This window comes from Gambusia affinis, linkage group LG03 (assembly GCF_019740435.1).
Source record: "Gambusia affinis linkage group LG03, SWU_Gaff_1.0, whole genome shotgun sequence".
Lineage (NCBI taxonomy): Eukaryota > Metazoa > Chordata > Actinopteri > Cyprinodontiformes > Poeciliidae > Gambusia > Gambusia affinis.
Window position 1 is genome coordinate 14,126,447 of NC_057870.1, and position 15,478 is coordinate 14,141,924.

At 41.3% G+C, this 15,478-nt stretch overlaps 1 long non-coding RNA gene across 1 annotated transcript in view; it reads right to left on the reverse strand.

Moving 5' to 3' along the window:
* Positions 1-1,197: 1,197 nt before the first annotated feature.
* The window catches only part of LOC122827948, a 67,767-nt gene continuing 53,486 nt past the window's right edge, over positions 1,198-15,478 (reverse strand). Inside the window, exons 4-5 of the long non-coding RNA XR_006370138.1 lie at positions 1,749-1,831; positions 1,198-1,467 (exon numbers count right to left, since the gene is read on the reverse strand). This is a non-coding gene — a long non-coding RNA (uncharacterized LOC122827948). The remainder of the gene's footprint in view (positions 1,468-1,748; positions 1,832-15,478) is intronic.

Sequence of the window (15,478 nt, forward strand, 5' to 3'; positions counted from 1 at the left end):
CTGACTGAGATTTGGCTGTTTTGCAAAGAAGAAAAGGCAAACTTTCCAGCCTCCAGTTAAATAAAGCTGATAGAGCCATAAACCAACAGACGTCCAGCTGTAATTGCAGTGAAGGAGGGTTGTTACAAGCAGTGGTGTCCCAGCTTGTTGTAACATAGAATCTCCAAATTGGAAGAACACAAACCACAAACTCTCCGAGGGAAAATAGCATGTTTTTCTTCTTGGAAAAGTATACTATTACAATTTTAATTTAACTTGCTCACCAATAAACCAAACTTGTAACGTCTTAATGAAATCAACAAATATCAGCTGTTAGCTAAAATCGGTTTGTAAATCATTGTAGATGTGAAAAATAAAAAGGTTCTCATTAGTCTGCCTTATTTAAGAGAACGGCATTCGGCCTCATTTATTGGGTTTGGCTTTTTTGCTATTTTGTTGTTCTTTTCTCAGCAACAAAAGAGCAATTTGCATCATTTGTTGTATTTGATCAAGTTTAATGAACACCTAAAGTTAAGTCTGTTTTTGAATAAAATCATCTGGGTTTTTTTGTTCTGAAAATGAAATGAAATTAAAACTTAGAAGAAAAGCAAAAACAAGGCTAATGAAACACTAATACACTAATACCAAAACTATTTTTGGTTTAGGATTTAGTTCTCATTGAAATCTTGCTGTAAAATATTACAATTGCATGTGTTGGTGGGGAGATGCATGGTGGCACAGTTGGTAGCACTGTTGCCTTGTAGGACAAAGGTTATGGGTTTCAATCATTCTGTCCTGGTACTCCAACTTCCTCCCCACATACGATGGTTAGGTGGTTTCTCTAAATTCCTTTTAGGCATGAGTTTGTGCATGCATGATTGTGTCTTTTCTGTGTCTCCGTGTTGCCCTGAGATGGACCGATGATCTGTCGAAGGTGAACCCTACCACTCCCCCAATGACTGCTGGAAATGGAGCAGGCACCAACCACCCCATAACCCTATAAGAATAAACAGGGGTTGTGTTCACTTGGCAAAGTTGTAATATTCTAATCGGGAGTCACACAAAACCATTGCATGGGTTGAAAATGACCCCCAGGGTCACACTTTGAATACCCCTGCTTTGACATATAGAATAAGACACGTTTTTAATAGCGAAAATTTTAAAATCATGTACATGTTTTCATTTATAAATGTACATGGTACTTTGTGTAGATCTGTTACAAGTTCATGCCATAAAATCCTAAAGAAGTACATTGAAGTTTCTGTTTGGAACTTAAAGAAAATAACAAAATTATTGAGTGAATCATTTTACAGTCCACTGTAATGGCAGATAGCATTGGGTTACTTCAGTGACATTGCATATTAAAATTTCATCAAGACATCAGGCTCCCAAACCCAGACTGAAAAACAAGTATGTAAGAAGTAGGCTCAGTGTAGAGGACTGCCGGGGCTGGGAAATGATGACTGGAAACAGCCCCCATGTTGAAACCTGAACCACATCCCCAAAGAAAAAAAAAAAAAAGACAGGTGTCAGTGACAGATATTTACGGTTTATCTTCTTTACTAAGCAACATCTCCAGGCACATGGGCCAATGGGTTGCTGGGAAAATCTTTTCAAAAAACACTTAAAGGGAAAATTACATGATCAATTCCAAGAATCTCAATACACAGAATTCAACAGATTTTTTTTTTTATGTATTCATGGGACATGGACAAAATAATGTTAAATACAAATATTTAATATAAAGAAGTGATTGCACAGGTATTTACCCCCTTCAAAGAGACTGGCCTATTTCCACAGAGGCCCAGCCAGTTGATGCCATAAGTGTCGCAATGAGTTGAATGGAGATCACCTGAGTGCAATAAATATGCATTACTCTGGATATTTACTGCAGAGTAATAAATATCCAGACACTCACATTCTTACACATGTACAGCATGGGTGGCTGCATATGGATTCAAGCCAGTGTTCATTTTGATGCCTAATCAAAGATCAATAGGTCAGTTCAAGTCACAGTACACTTTCCGAAATCTACAATAAATTTTAGCACTCGTTCTGATGTAAATATAGATTTTCTTTAAATCATCTAATTTTAACATGTAAATAATTGATGGTGGAACAATGTAGGGAAATAACTACAGCTTCTGATTACAACACACTGTAATTTGTCCACCTTATGCAATAAAAAATGATCAATACTGTTGAGACAGTGATCCCTTAGCTCACTCCATCACAAAAATATTTTACCAGAGACTTTGCCTTTTTCAGGTTGGTGATGAAGCAAAAAGGGCAAATGTCAACATTCACACACATAGTCCTGACCTATATGGGCATGACCTCTAACCTTGTCCACATCACAGCAACAGTAAAAGTGAAGAACCTTATAGAAACATTTACTGACTGTGGGGGAACTGTTTCTGAGAGTGAATAAAAGCCTCTATAATTGGCTCAGAGATTTGACCTTGCACCTGTTCAGCGTGCGGCATTAACAGAATGTGGGGCGAGGTGTTCGTGTGAACCCCCGCCCCATTCTTTTCAAGATCCCGTCGGGAACCTTAGACCAGTTTATCCCAGCTTTGTAGCCCTGAGTGAATTTAAGTCTTACAGTACGTTCACCTCAGTATGTGCAGAGATTCTCATGAGTGTGTGGTGTTAAGAGGGAAAATGTGTGCGTGTGCATGCGTGTAGTGCTCCAACATTAGCAAAACTTTGAACCCCACCCCAAACCCCCACAGCGACAATGCAATCAAACGTCACCACAGGAACCTGTTATAATGATCGTTATCGAGTGTGCTAATTAATGCTGAATAGAGCTCATAAGCTGCATCCCTTTGCTAACAAATAATCCGATAGCACAGCATGGTGTGACCCTGAGTGGCAGGGTCACACCCTTGGTCTAGAATCCACACTAGTACCTGCAGATACATGTGAAGCACTCTTAAAATGTGTGCTGTAATACTAGGCTAAAAAGCATGACGAGGCACAGAACTTGAGGGAATGATATCCTTATTTAAGGACCCTTAGGCTGTTTTCACTCCCCGCTGCTGTAAACAGTATCATTATTTATATCACCATTGCCTGTGAGGATGTGTGCAAACACCAAGAAAGCGCAACATTTACTGTTAGCCATAAACATATTCAAACACACACTCATGCAAAAGTGCGAGTCTCCTTTGAGATGTCAGCGATCTGCTCACGGTTTGGTGGAGCCATTGTTCAGAAGGGCTCATATTCTTTAACGGGGGCCCTTTTGTTGTTGTAAACAGCATGAATTTTTAATCCAGCCCAAGATTCTGGGTCGGTAATGAATGTGTCTCGGCAGCGAGTCTCTCTGGGGAGGGAGGCCCCTGGCTCCTGTTGCTAAGTTTCAGCAATGCCTGAAATCTGGAGGAATCAGCCTGATACGCCTAACCAATCCAGCACACAAACACACACATTCTTGCACATGTACAGCATGGATGGCTGCATATGGATACGAGCCAGTGTTCATTTTGATGCCTAATCAAAGATCAATAAGTCAGCTCAAGACACAGTATAAAATCCACAATAAATTTCAGCACTCGTTCTGACGTAAAAACTTTGAAACATCACAATTTTGAGGCAGATTTCTCAACTTCAGTTTTGAGGAGTCATTGTTAATAAGAGTTTTAAACAAAGAGATAAATACTGCAGAACAGGAATTTTAACCTCAGTTTACCATCTTCCAATGTCCATTAGCAGAACCAGCATTACAAAAAGGGAATATCCATGTTAATATTCTGGTGAATATAATTCAAAGACTACCAGCATTTTGGATAATTTATGATGAGCAGAGATTGAAGCTGAAATTGAGCAGCATTGCAATGTACTCAGCTTTTGTGTCATCTGCCAGGCTCCAAGACTTAACATTGCTTCTGTATTTAGTGAATGTTCTGACCCTTTATTGAGTCACCAATTTCAAAATTGGTGACTCATTTTGAAATTATTTGACAAGCAATAATTCCAGTGACTTGACCTGGTAGTTTTGTAGACATTTGGAGATAGGCTCAAACACATGTAAAGTTCTTGCTGTCCTCAGAGTTTTATTGTGTTACTAAACCATTCACAGGTACCCAAATCCTAATGCAGCAGCCTTTCCCAGCTGATGGTCAACAATCACGTCTAGGCCGCAGAGAAAACACACATATGCAAAGCCACCAGCTGGCTGGAAAACAGTTTTAGACTCCAAAATGAATCAGAAGTTTGAAAACCAAAACTAGGCCTACAAAAACTAACAAAACTACAAAAAAACAAGGTGTTTTTCCTGTCCCAGACCTTCAAAAAATGCAAAAAGACAAGATTTGTGACATGTTTGAATAAAACACAGAGCTGCTTTCACATCTCTATGTTTTCCCTGACTCATTTAAAACCATGCTAATATTAAAAATGGCTAACTTCAAATCTTCTTCACCAAGCAAAAATTCCCAGAGAAAAGTGTTGGTGTCAATGCAGCCAAGTTGCGCTTGGTGTATAAGAGATTTGGATAGTCATAACAAATAAAACCGAAAATGACCAAATCTAGTCTCCAAATCATTTTCGCAGTACATCTTCTGACTAACGTGCACAAGAATTTGAACTCTCTTTGGTTTACCAAAATATGTCAACATTTTCCATTACATCTTTTCTCTTTCTGTCAAGTCTTTTCTTCTGGCCTGGCAGATTTAAAGAACACCATCTTTTCCGGCTTGCTTTTTGTCTCCTCAGAGGATCTATAGCTTCGATTCTGCACCAAAGGCTGTCACTCATTTTATTAGTCTAAGGCTTTCCTGTTCAATAATGTCAATTCCAAGCTGCCCACACTGATCTGGAGGAACTCCTCCTCAATGAACACCCCCAAAGCAACCATATGCTTCATGAAAACTTCCCTCCGTCATTTTTAACATCATAATTTTACCAACACTCACAGCTCACTTTGGAGACAATAGCACACTGCTTGCAGATTCAGTTGGATGTTTCAGGGCAGCTAACAGAGTTTGCAACTGTCTCTAAGTTTTGACAGAAGCTTGATCTCTTGTTGAAAGCAAGGGGCCTACAACAGAATTCCTTACTCTGTTACCAAAACAGAGTAAGGAATTAGTACTAATCAAGTACCTGCTGTACTTGATTAGTAGGGGAAAATGGCACTTATGTGAAATTGTGTCTCAGAACAGTTCTGCTCTCTCTGGAACATGTCAGAGAAAAAGAAAAAAAAAAGCCTCCAATGAAACTTGGAGACATGCACTTTGGTGTCACGGTTAAAGCAAAGCATTGCTTTTTTTAAGTAAAAGAGATGTGAAATTCTCTACTTTTCCTCTTTTTCTTCCTCGTTTTTTGTGGTCCTCCTCTCCCAAAGCGATTAAATTGCTGATTGATTTTTGTATCTCGGCTCGATTCCTTGCCCCTCGCTCTCCGTCTCTTGCCATTGATCCTCACAAGGCTGCTGACTCCAAAGTCAGAGGACCCATCCGCTCTGGCCTCCGGAAATGAACTTGTTAGATGGGCTGTGCGATTTATTGCTCATGAGGCCGGGGTGTCTCTTTGTGAATGTGTAAGAGTCTATAGGGGCTGACTGTGAGTGAATGTGTGTGTGTGGGTGACGGTGAGTATGTGTGTGCTGCAATGTTGCTTTCAGAAGGCCTGGGATTTATTGCATGTCTGCATTTCTCAAGTGCGTGTACATGTGTAGCAACGTGTGGAATTTATATCAGTGTGTGCACCGAGGTATCATGTATGTCTATCTTGCTGGGTGTTTTACCTTCACTGTAAAGACTTTAACCCTAAATGACTTCATTTACTGTTGTTTTACCTTTTTTATTGTAAAACCAACTGGTGTTGAAGACTACAATTCAAAAAGCAGAGTTATAGATTTTGCTGAAGTCTTGTTTGAAAGCGTTCTGCTGACGCTGGATGATGTCAGCTCTACCTCGCGTTCTGAAGCGGACTGTTCACTGATCTGCCCGGCCTGCCTGCACGTGGCGTCAGACCCAGCTCTGTCCTTTGCTGCAGCCTCCACTGATGTATTGATTGGGTTCCATTTAAAAGCCCTGTTCTCCCACCGTTATTTACTCCAATAGTAAATCTTTACAATGCCGTAAAAGACTGTTTTACACACTCTGGTTATACAATGTCCTGCCGCAAGGAACAGACAGACGTGTGTCAGGAGAGGAGAGAAGTAGAGAGGAGGGCAGAGAAGAGGAGAAGCGACAGTATCTCCAAAGAGCACCATAAGGCGTTTGTGTTACAGAGGATGCTCTGAACAAAGGATGTTTATTCTGTCAACCTTAATACCCTCTCAGTAGTACTTCAGAACTAATACTTGTGTTTGTGGCTTAGCGTTTTCATTTGCCAATTGGAGATCTGCAGACTTCCACTTTGACTACCACTTTGACTTTTCCACATGTCACAATGATGCACAAGAGTACTGTACAGATATTTCTTGATAGACCAACTCAAATTAGTAGAACATTGAAGTAGAACATGTATATTGTAGATAGTTTTAAAGATTTTTTACAAATGCCAATCTGAAAAGTGCTCAGTCCCTATGAGTCAATACTTGCATCAACAGGCTGACATTTTTCTTAATTTGTCTTTGTAAAACAGCCTCAGTCAGTTTGGAGAACTTCACTGGAGAGCTAGAGTCTTGACAAAAATATTCAATTGAATTTAGATCAGGACTTTTACAAGGCCACGCTAACAAATGGCCATATTTAATCTAAACCCTTCATCTGACCAGACAAACTTTTTCCACATATTCACTGCACTGCTTATGGCAAACTTCAAACAAGACCTTTAAGAAAAATATGTTTTGAGAAGACATGAATATATAAATAACATAAATTGAATTGAACCTGTTGCTGCAGACAACAGTGACTTTCCTCTTTATATGAACCTGGATCTAATTCTGTTGACATTCCCTTCATGGAGCAGTCTTATTTACAAATTACACACATGGACTCCATTTACCAATCCTGACTGCGATTTGTTGCAGTAAATTTTATTTCAATGTTTAGAGTACAGAAAGCTAGAAACACATGGACGCCACACTTTTCAGATTTTAATTTATGAACATTTTGGAGTCCATGTCTCATTGCTGCTCCGTGTCACAAATACCTACTGCTTTGTGTTGTTCAGTCACACGAAACTGCAATAAAATACTTTGAAGTTTACGGTTGTAACGTGACAACATGCAAAAGAGTTCAAGAGATGTAAACAACTTAGCAGGTTAGTGTCTTTTATATAATTGTATATTTGAAGAAGAATAATAAACTTTCAAGAGTGCACTGATGCAAAAATTTATGTGAAGACGTCAAGCCCAAGCTTTGACATGTGCACTTCAGAGGTCACTGTGCATCAGCGTAAATCCTTCCACTTGGATATTACTGAGGTCTTTATTTCATTAGAGGACTTATGCTAGCAATTCTGGTCTCCACTGCCCACTGCAGGTCTTTAGCCTGACCCAGACACACACTGCTATCAGCCACATGGCCAAGTCACACCAACCGTAATAATCACTTAATTTAGGAGCAGAAAGGCGGGCCATGCTCTGCCTTTATTGGTGTTGATGCCGAGCAGGCTTCTAAAAGCCACTGGGCCCGTAATTTATCTCTCTCTGCGGACCCAGAGAGTTTCAGGAACACAGTGAGGAAGACATGAAGCGTAAATGAGTGTGAGGGAAAGGAAGGGTTGGAGTATGTGTCTTTCAGTGGGAGTTTAATAGTAGTTGGCTGTTGACTTTGGTGTACTTATTCTTTGATGTCAGTAACATGATCATCAAGGATCTTTTCCCTCAGCCCCCCTGCAGTAAGTTTTGCGCTGGCAGCAGAGCATTCCACCTCACAAACTCCTCCAAGTTGAACTTGGCGGTCCAAATCATCCACTGCTGGTATTGCTCACTTGGGAAATCCAAGCTGAAATGTATACTTAAAAAAAGATCATTTGGAATAAACAATAAATAATTCAGGAGATGAGTTAAATAAGTAATAGTGTGATATCTATTTCTTTGGTGGCACTATTGCCTTGCTTTACTTATTAATGGACTTAATAGACACCATGCCTCGCCATGAAGGGCAAAGTCTAAGAAGCCCACAGTGAGTCTCTTGAAGTGAGTACTTAAAGGAAAGAGAAAGTTGCAGCTTTCTTCATCTTGCCCTGTTTTGTCTGTCTTTGGGAAGTGTTGAGACGCAGAGTACAGTCCAGAATAGTTTATGTTTTGGGGAGAGTATAAAAAAAATTATTATGAAGTGACATGAGCCAGCTGTGGGATGCTGAATCCTCGATTCATACAACAAAACTCCCCTCTCCAGAATATCCTCCATGCTCCAAAAATACCCTCCCCCATAACATCCACCCTTCTCAGGGAGCAGATAGAATATCTTTCTCCATATCTGGCAACCATGACCACAAATTAAGACAGAGCTTCTGTAAAGCTTGTGCAGCTCTGGGATTTATGAGCCCCCAAAAGGAAACAGAAACTTTTCAGATTTTAATTTTGAGTAGGTGTGAACACTTTAAGCCCACAGTTAACTATGATACTACGGCTTTCTTAAGCCATCCCAGACTGGAGCGTTTCCTGAAACAGGAACGTTGGGAAGAATCCAGCCACACACTGTAACACCTCCGAGCCGAATTGAAAAGAAAACTGCTCCTGCAGTGGCTGTCAAGTGACTCATCGTTTTTTTTTTTTTTTTGGGGGGTTTTTTCTACAGCTCTGCAACCTGTTCACATGTTGATTTTAAAATGCCTAATTGCAACAAGCAAACTGACAGGTAGCTCACTCAAAGTCAGCCACAAGCCACAAAAAAGTAAAAGTATCATTATGACTGTCTAATGGGCTCCCCTTCCTGTAATTCTCGGGTTGATACACAGAGAACGTTGCAGCTGGCAGGGAACTGAGGTGGGTGGGCTTAATGGTTTGTTGTTCGAGTGTTGACACCTTCTAATAAGTTGACAAATGTGTGCTTTAGTGGCCAGTCAACAACTTGCTAATATACGGCTAAAACACTTTCTTCTGCTGCTGCAGAAGGCTGGAGGCAGTGCAGGCTTTGCGGAGCAGCAGGAGTATTTTAGCAGACGGGTGGACAGGAGCGCGCCGTCATCCTGAAACAAGGCCGACCGCAGCCAGAGATTGTAAATCTGGCCGTGCCTGAACTTCAGCGCTGGCCAACAGTGTGAGCATGCACCTGAACGCATCGTGCACTGCAATGCCGCAGTCTGGACCGGACAACAAACAACGTTGCACAAGCATGTTGATCAAATCCTGATTTTAATGTCAGCATTTTATTTTTTTCATTCCAAACACATGCAGCTATATGTGTTCATAAGAGTGTGTTCCAATGTGCAGGGCTATATTTAGGAGGATCTGGGCCCCCAAGCTAGAGCCGGTTTTGGCACCCTATCCACACACGCTTCTTTTACCCATGCAAATTTCAGCAGACTGAAAGCTAGGGACACGTAAACCAGATCACTTCTTCAACTAGCAACAATGCCAAACCTGTATTTGGCCACATAATGCATCAAAAGCAAAGCAAGAAATGTGAAGTATGTGCATGTGGGTGAGAGTATGAGAAAATCAACCAATCCATCTTTTAGGGATGGTCTGTGTCATTTCTACTGTTCCAACCACCAGAAGGTGAAAGTCGTACAAGCAGAATTTAGGAAGGGATAACTGAAACCCAAACAACACACTGATAGGAACATTTGACTGGAGATGTTCATTTCACCATATTGCTAAGGAATTTCATTTTATCTATTATTTTTGCCTTGTGGTAGAACTATTATCTTGAAGCAAGAAGGTCCTGGGGTTTTTCTGCATGCAAGTTCTCTATGTGGGTTTTCACAGTTTTTGTGTTGCTATGGGCCACGACACAAGACAATTCACACCATAATTTCATCCTTTTTTATTTCACATAGGGCCGAGTTAGTTTGGGGGTTTTGGTTGTAGTTTTTTCAGGTTACTTTTCTTGATTCTTGTCTTGATTCTTGTTCACTTTTCAAACTTATGGTTTACTAAGCAGAATGTGACATGTGTTTTCCCATGGGTATTTTTATTTTTCTGGTAGCTTCAATTTTCAGCAAAAGCTGTAGGTGGAGTCAGGTCATCTGTATTCTACAGTGCTAACATGCAAGGACGCCCACTACATCACTCCCTCACACATTCCTCACCTGATGCTTTGGGTGCAGAGAGGATAAAAAATATAGCCATGTCTCCCCCCTCTGGCCTGTGACTGCTGGAGACGAGGACGCCTTTCGCCTCCCATTTCCCCTGGTCCACAGGAGGCCCATCTCTACACAACTGCGGACCCATCTGTCCCGCATGGCTAACTGGGCTCCTGTGTATTCACTGCTGCCGAGAAACAGAGAAGCAAAGGGGGTCGAGGGGTGGTGGTGGTGGGGGTTTCAGGATCCAACATCTGGGAGCCATCAAGCCAAAAGAGCCTCAGATCCTGAGATTCCAGTCTCTGACCGCTCTCTCCTCTCCTCAAGCCCCTAACCCCCCCATACTACCTTTCCTCTCCATCTGTCTCCCTCCTTCACCTCTCCTTCCCCCTCCTCCTCTTCCTCTGCTCCTCTCGTCCCAGCTGCCCATCATTTCCCTGTCTCCTCGGCAGTGGGCCTAATCCAAACAGATTGTCTAACTGTTCCAAAAACATACTCCCTTTTCTAAGTCCACTCCCCTCCACCCCTCCACGCTGCCCCCTTTTTGTCCTGCGTTCATCCCCGGGAACAGGCTCCGTCTTTCATGGTGGAGGAGCTGCCGGTGTCCGTCTGGTCTAGGTTAGCAGGTTACTGCTCCACATGACAATTTCAAGGAGAATAACCTAACTGGGCCCCAAAGCTCTTTGACAGATCCCCGATTTAATACTCAAGCACCATAGATTACAGACCGTCTAACCCTCTCTGCTCCCTCTCCCTTCTTTCTTAACTGTATAGGAATGACTGCAGCTGTGTGTGTGTGTGCGTGTGCGTGCACGGTTCAGAGCTCTTTTGTCTCAAGTATATAGTCCAGGCCAGCCTCCTAATTTCCACATGCTAGTGCTAGGTTAAGGAGAGTTCCCTAGTAGGGTGCATGGAAGCAGAGAGGTATCCCAGGAGACCACCAGGCCCCCCTGCTGGGTAGCCTGCCTACATCTGAGGCTCCCCATGCCACTGCTGGGTGAACTCCTGCATACTGTGTTTTGTTTGGAAGGAAGCGCCATCCCTATTTACCATAATTGAATTAAAAGGATTAACATGGTTCCAGTGTTGCTCACATCTGTGTTCTCTGTGATTCCAGCTCTTTCCTCATGTCTTGGCGTTCTTAAAAAAAACCATAAAAAGAGACAGTTTTTTCAGCTGCACAGGAAATGCAAGATGAGAAATGAATGTGAGATTTTATGTAATTAAAAGACACAATTAGAGGGCACAAAATAATCCAAATGATGTCGTTTGAGTTTTTTTGCTGTTGATACGGCATGTTAGGATGTGCTGCACTAAAATCTGCCAATTAAAGGGTGTCATAATGCTCTCAATGTTTACATTAAGATCCAAAGAACAAAAAAATTAATTGCAGTAAAATGAATCCCTTTGTTGACTTTAGCCTGAACGTGTAGCTGTTATCCCAATTGGATAGTGACAGAGGGTCATAGGAGCAGCTGCCTGCAGATCAGAGGCTGGATTAATTGTTGACACTCTCCCAGTCCAAACAGAACCCTCACTACCCCCATTATACACACACATACACACACGGGGACACGCACACACATAGTGTCCCAACTACACTGAGGCCTTGACAGACACTTTGATTTATGTCTGGCCACCAACAAAAAAAGAGAACAAAATCAATTGGCTATTACCGCACTTAGCACCGGGCTGTCACCACCTGGGAGTAGGGTGTTGAAAATAAAAGACAGAGTCCATACAGCATGTCTATACCACTCCATATACTCATTCCCACCGGGGGAGACAGATCAGTGCTCAATCTCCATATACACAGCCTCCAAACTGACTCTGCGTAACAGTTGTACTCAGTGGGTGGGGGGTTCAGTTGTAGCCCGGAGGTCGGGAGAGCTGGCTTGGGACTTCAGTGTTGACGGTCGGAGTTGCCAGACAAGCCAGAAAACGGTGGCTGGAAGTAGTAACCACAAAAAATAAAAAATAAAAAAAATAAATAAAACGAGCAACGCTCGAAGTTTCATTTGGCCAGCTGAGGAGTCAAGAGGTTGTGGAGTGACGTTTGCAGGTCTCTGTGACTTTAACTAGGAGAAGTCAGAATTTAAAGCTGGAAACTGTTGTCGATTTTTGCTACTCTCAATTTTAATTTTTTAAAAACTTCAACATATGAAGCTAAAAGAACAGCAGTTTTTGCTCTATGGTTGTGAGCAATTCCATTTAGCTTCTTTCAGGATTCAAAACTTTCACTCTTCTTAAGTAAGATGTAAGTCTTTCCTCTACTTAAGTCTGTGTAACAGTCTGTGTAACATACACATAATTGCAGATGACGGTATTTGTTTCCAATTGGTCGGGGCTGTCTGACCCAGCCAACCCTATCTAATAAGCAGAATAAATATTTGAAAATCAGAAACATTTTTAAAAGTAACCCTGACCCACACCTGGGTCTCAATCTAAGCTCTAAACATCAATAAAAGTTTATGGTTTACATGAAGAGTTATAAGGATTAGAAATATCACTCTTCATAAATATGCTAAAGACCATGAATCATTATCTTAACTCTGAAATATCTATGTTGGCTTTGTAAATGAGAGCTAGTTTGTCATCTCACCAGGCGAAATAAAGGTTAAAGAAATAAATGGTTGACATCTCAAAAAGATAGAGTCACTTTCTTCTGCTTTGTTGTTTTAATGTTGCTAAATACTGTTTTGTGGGAAAAGTTAAGAAATTGTTTAATCAATTTTTATGTTTGCTTTTAATACTCTCAGCGTTAAGGACCAAAAGTGGATTGTACTCTTGTGCAACTTATTTTTATTGCAAGCCATGATGTAATATATATTTAGCTGTGATAAGGTTACCTGAAGCACGCTCTGATAATGTTAACTGCACCCCTTCACCTTGCCTTGACCCTGATATCCTACACATTTAAAATTGTCCTTCTCTATTTAGGCTTTTCATTCCCAGTGGAAGCTATTCTCGGCATGCATCATGCCAGCAAGGATATTTTTATGGTAAGACTTTATGGAGCAGGATGTAAGGAGGTAGGGGGTTGCAGCATCGAAGGAGGATAGATATACGATATAGGGATTTTCTAACAGTGCAGGATTCAGACACAGAGGAAAACCGTTAGACACAAAGAAGCGAATTAAAGAAAATAAGCAAGAGAGAGTGAAACAAAATCACAAACTGCGACGGCTATTTGCTCCCTCGCTACATAGGCTCTCCAAATGCAGCACAGTTGTCAAGCTTGTCCCTCACGACTAGCAAAGAAACCGTGTCTGACCCAACAACTGCGTGTCTGCCAAAAGGAATGCAGACCAGGGTCAGCGGCTGAGGCCTCAAGCCTCTGAGGGGCTATTCTGAGAGCAAGAGCTCATCGCTTGTTCTAACCCTATACTCCCGTCTTGTGACTGTGGTTAAAAATGGGCCTATGCGCTCACTGATACTCAAACACACACATATACACACAAAGACATTCAGAGGAGACAAACTTTGGAAAACTGTGGGTGGGAACAAACAGAAGCATCATGTATTTTTCATGTAACAGTCAATGACATTGGGGGCCTATGTGCTTAGTTGGGTGTGAGTTCCGATGCAAAAGATATTTGCTGCAAGGGTGTTGTCAAAGCACGAAAAATTGTAGTAGCTCAGTCACAATGTGCAAATTGTCTCTGCGTCCGTCTTCGGTTCCAAGTTCCAGCCCACTGACCATATGCCGTAATCACAGTGTATTTAGCTTTATCTTTAGAGAGCTGGCATTCATGACTCTTCTTTATGACACTTTAAACTTTAACTGCCTGGGTCTTTCTGCTTCAACTCCAGTTTAACGGCTGCTACCCAAGGGAGCTGAGGAGCTTATGAGACAGAACTGAAGAAAGCTCTGATCACCCATGTTGGCAGCAGCCGCGTGGCAGAGCACAGACAGCCGTCCTGAAACAGCCATGCAGCCGGTGAGAAACAGTGAACCCAAAACCAGTGAAGTTATAATGAAACACAAATGCAACACCATATAGTTATATCAAGCTCTTAACACATTTACCCCTGGTGATGTCATCTCGGCCCATCCTATCTACGTTTTTCAGTGGCTCACAAAAGGTGTTCGCATCCCTTGAACTTTTTCACAATTTGCAACGTTACAATTCTGTTAGAATTGTGCAAATTTACTCACCCACCTTTACTACGATATTACATGATATGATGTGTTAAGCACTTTAGCAAAGGTGGGAAAATCCATTAAGTTGCCTTTATGGATGAGTGCCAAGAAGAAATCATTGTTGAAAGAAAGTAATGAAAAATCTCCTTCAGAGTTTGTTGGAAGCCAAGTAGAGGTCACAGCAAACATCTGGATGAAGGCGCTCCAGACAGATGAGGAAACAACTAATTGGGGTATTTGTCTTTACCCCAATGTCAAATACTAAAACACAATGTTGGTAGAATAATGCTCTGGGAATGCTTATCTATATGTGAAACATAAACCAGCTCTTAAAAGTTGATGCTAAAGAGTGCAAGAAACTTGAGACTTTTGCAAAGATTCGCATTTCAATGCTTTAGATTAAAAGAAAGTGCTTTGGGCAGAAGATCTGAAAATGAAACCTTTTGCCTTGCATACATTGCTGTGTGCCAATACACAGCCGTGACAGCATTATGCTGTGGGAATCCCCAGACAGGGAGTCTGGTTTGAGTTGCTAAGAAGACAGTGGAAAAATAGTGAGTTATACTTGACAAACATCCATTGTAGGTTTCAAAAGACTAGAGGTGGAGGTTCCCCTTGCAGCAGAACAACGACCCTAAACATACAGCCAGGGATCCAAACGATTCAGCTCGAAGCATATTCATGTGTTAATTTGGCTCAATTTGACCTGAATCCAATGGAAAGAAATGAAACGTAGTGATCCGTCCAATGACCAAGCTTGATCTACTTTGCCAAGAGGAACAGGAAAGTGTTTTGTTCTCTAGATGTCAAGAGCCGGTAGATTCATACCGCAAAATACTTCCAGCTGAATCAAAACACATTTCTAGACATAATTTTCCCTTCACTTCATTCCATTTCATAATCATTTGCTACTTTGTGTGCACATATCATGAAAAATCGCATTACATACATTGAAGTTAGTGGTTGTAATTTGTCAAAATATAAAAATGTTTATGTCCAATTATGTTTTAGGATAGATTTATTATCCATAATCAGTATCTGATACTGAAGAGTCTCTTTGTTAAATCGTCTGTTTCATTAGTCACCAGCTCTGGTTCATGTGGCCACCCATTAATAATCCCAGGAGTTTGGAAAGAATAGGCACACAAACTTATAATCACATTTAAAAGCTCCAGGATCATGGATCCACACAAATAGCCACAC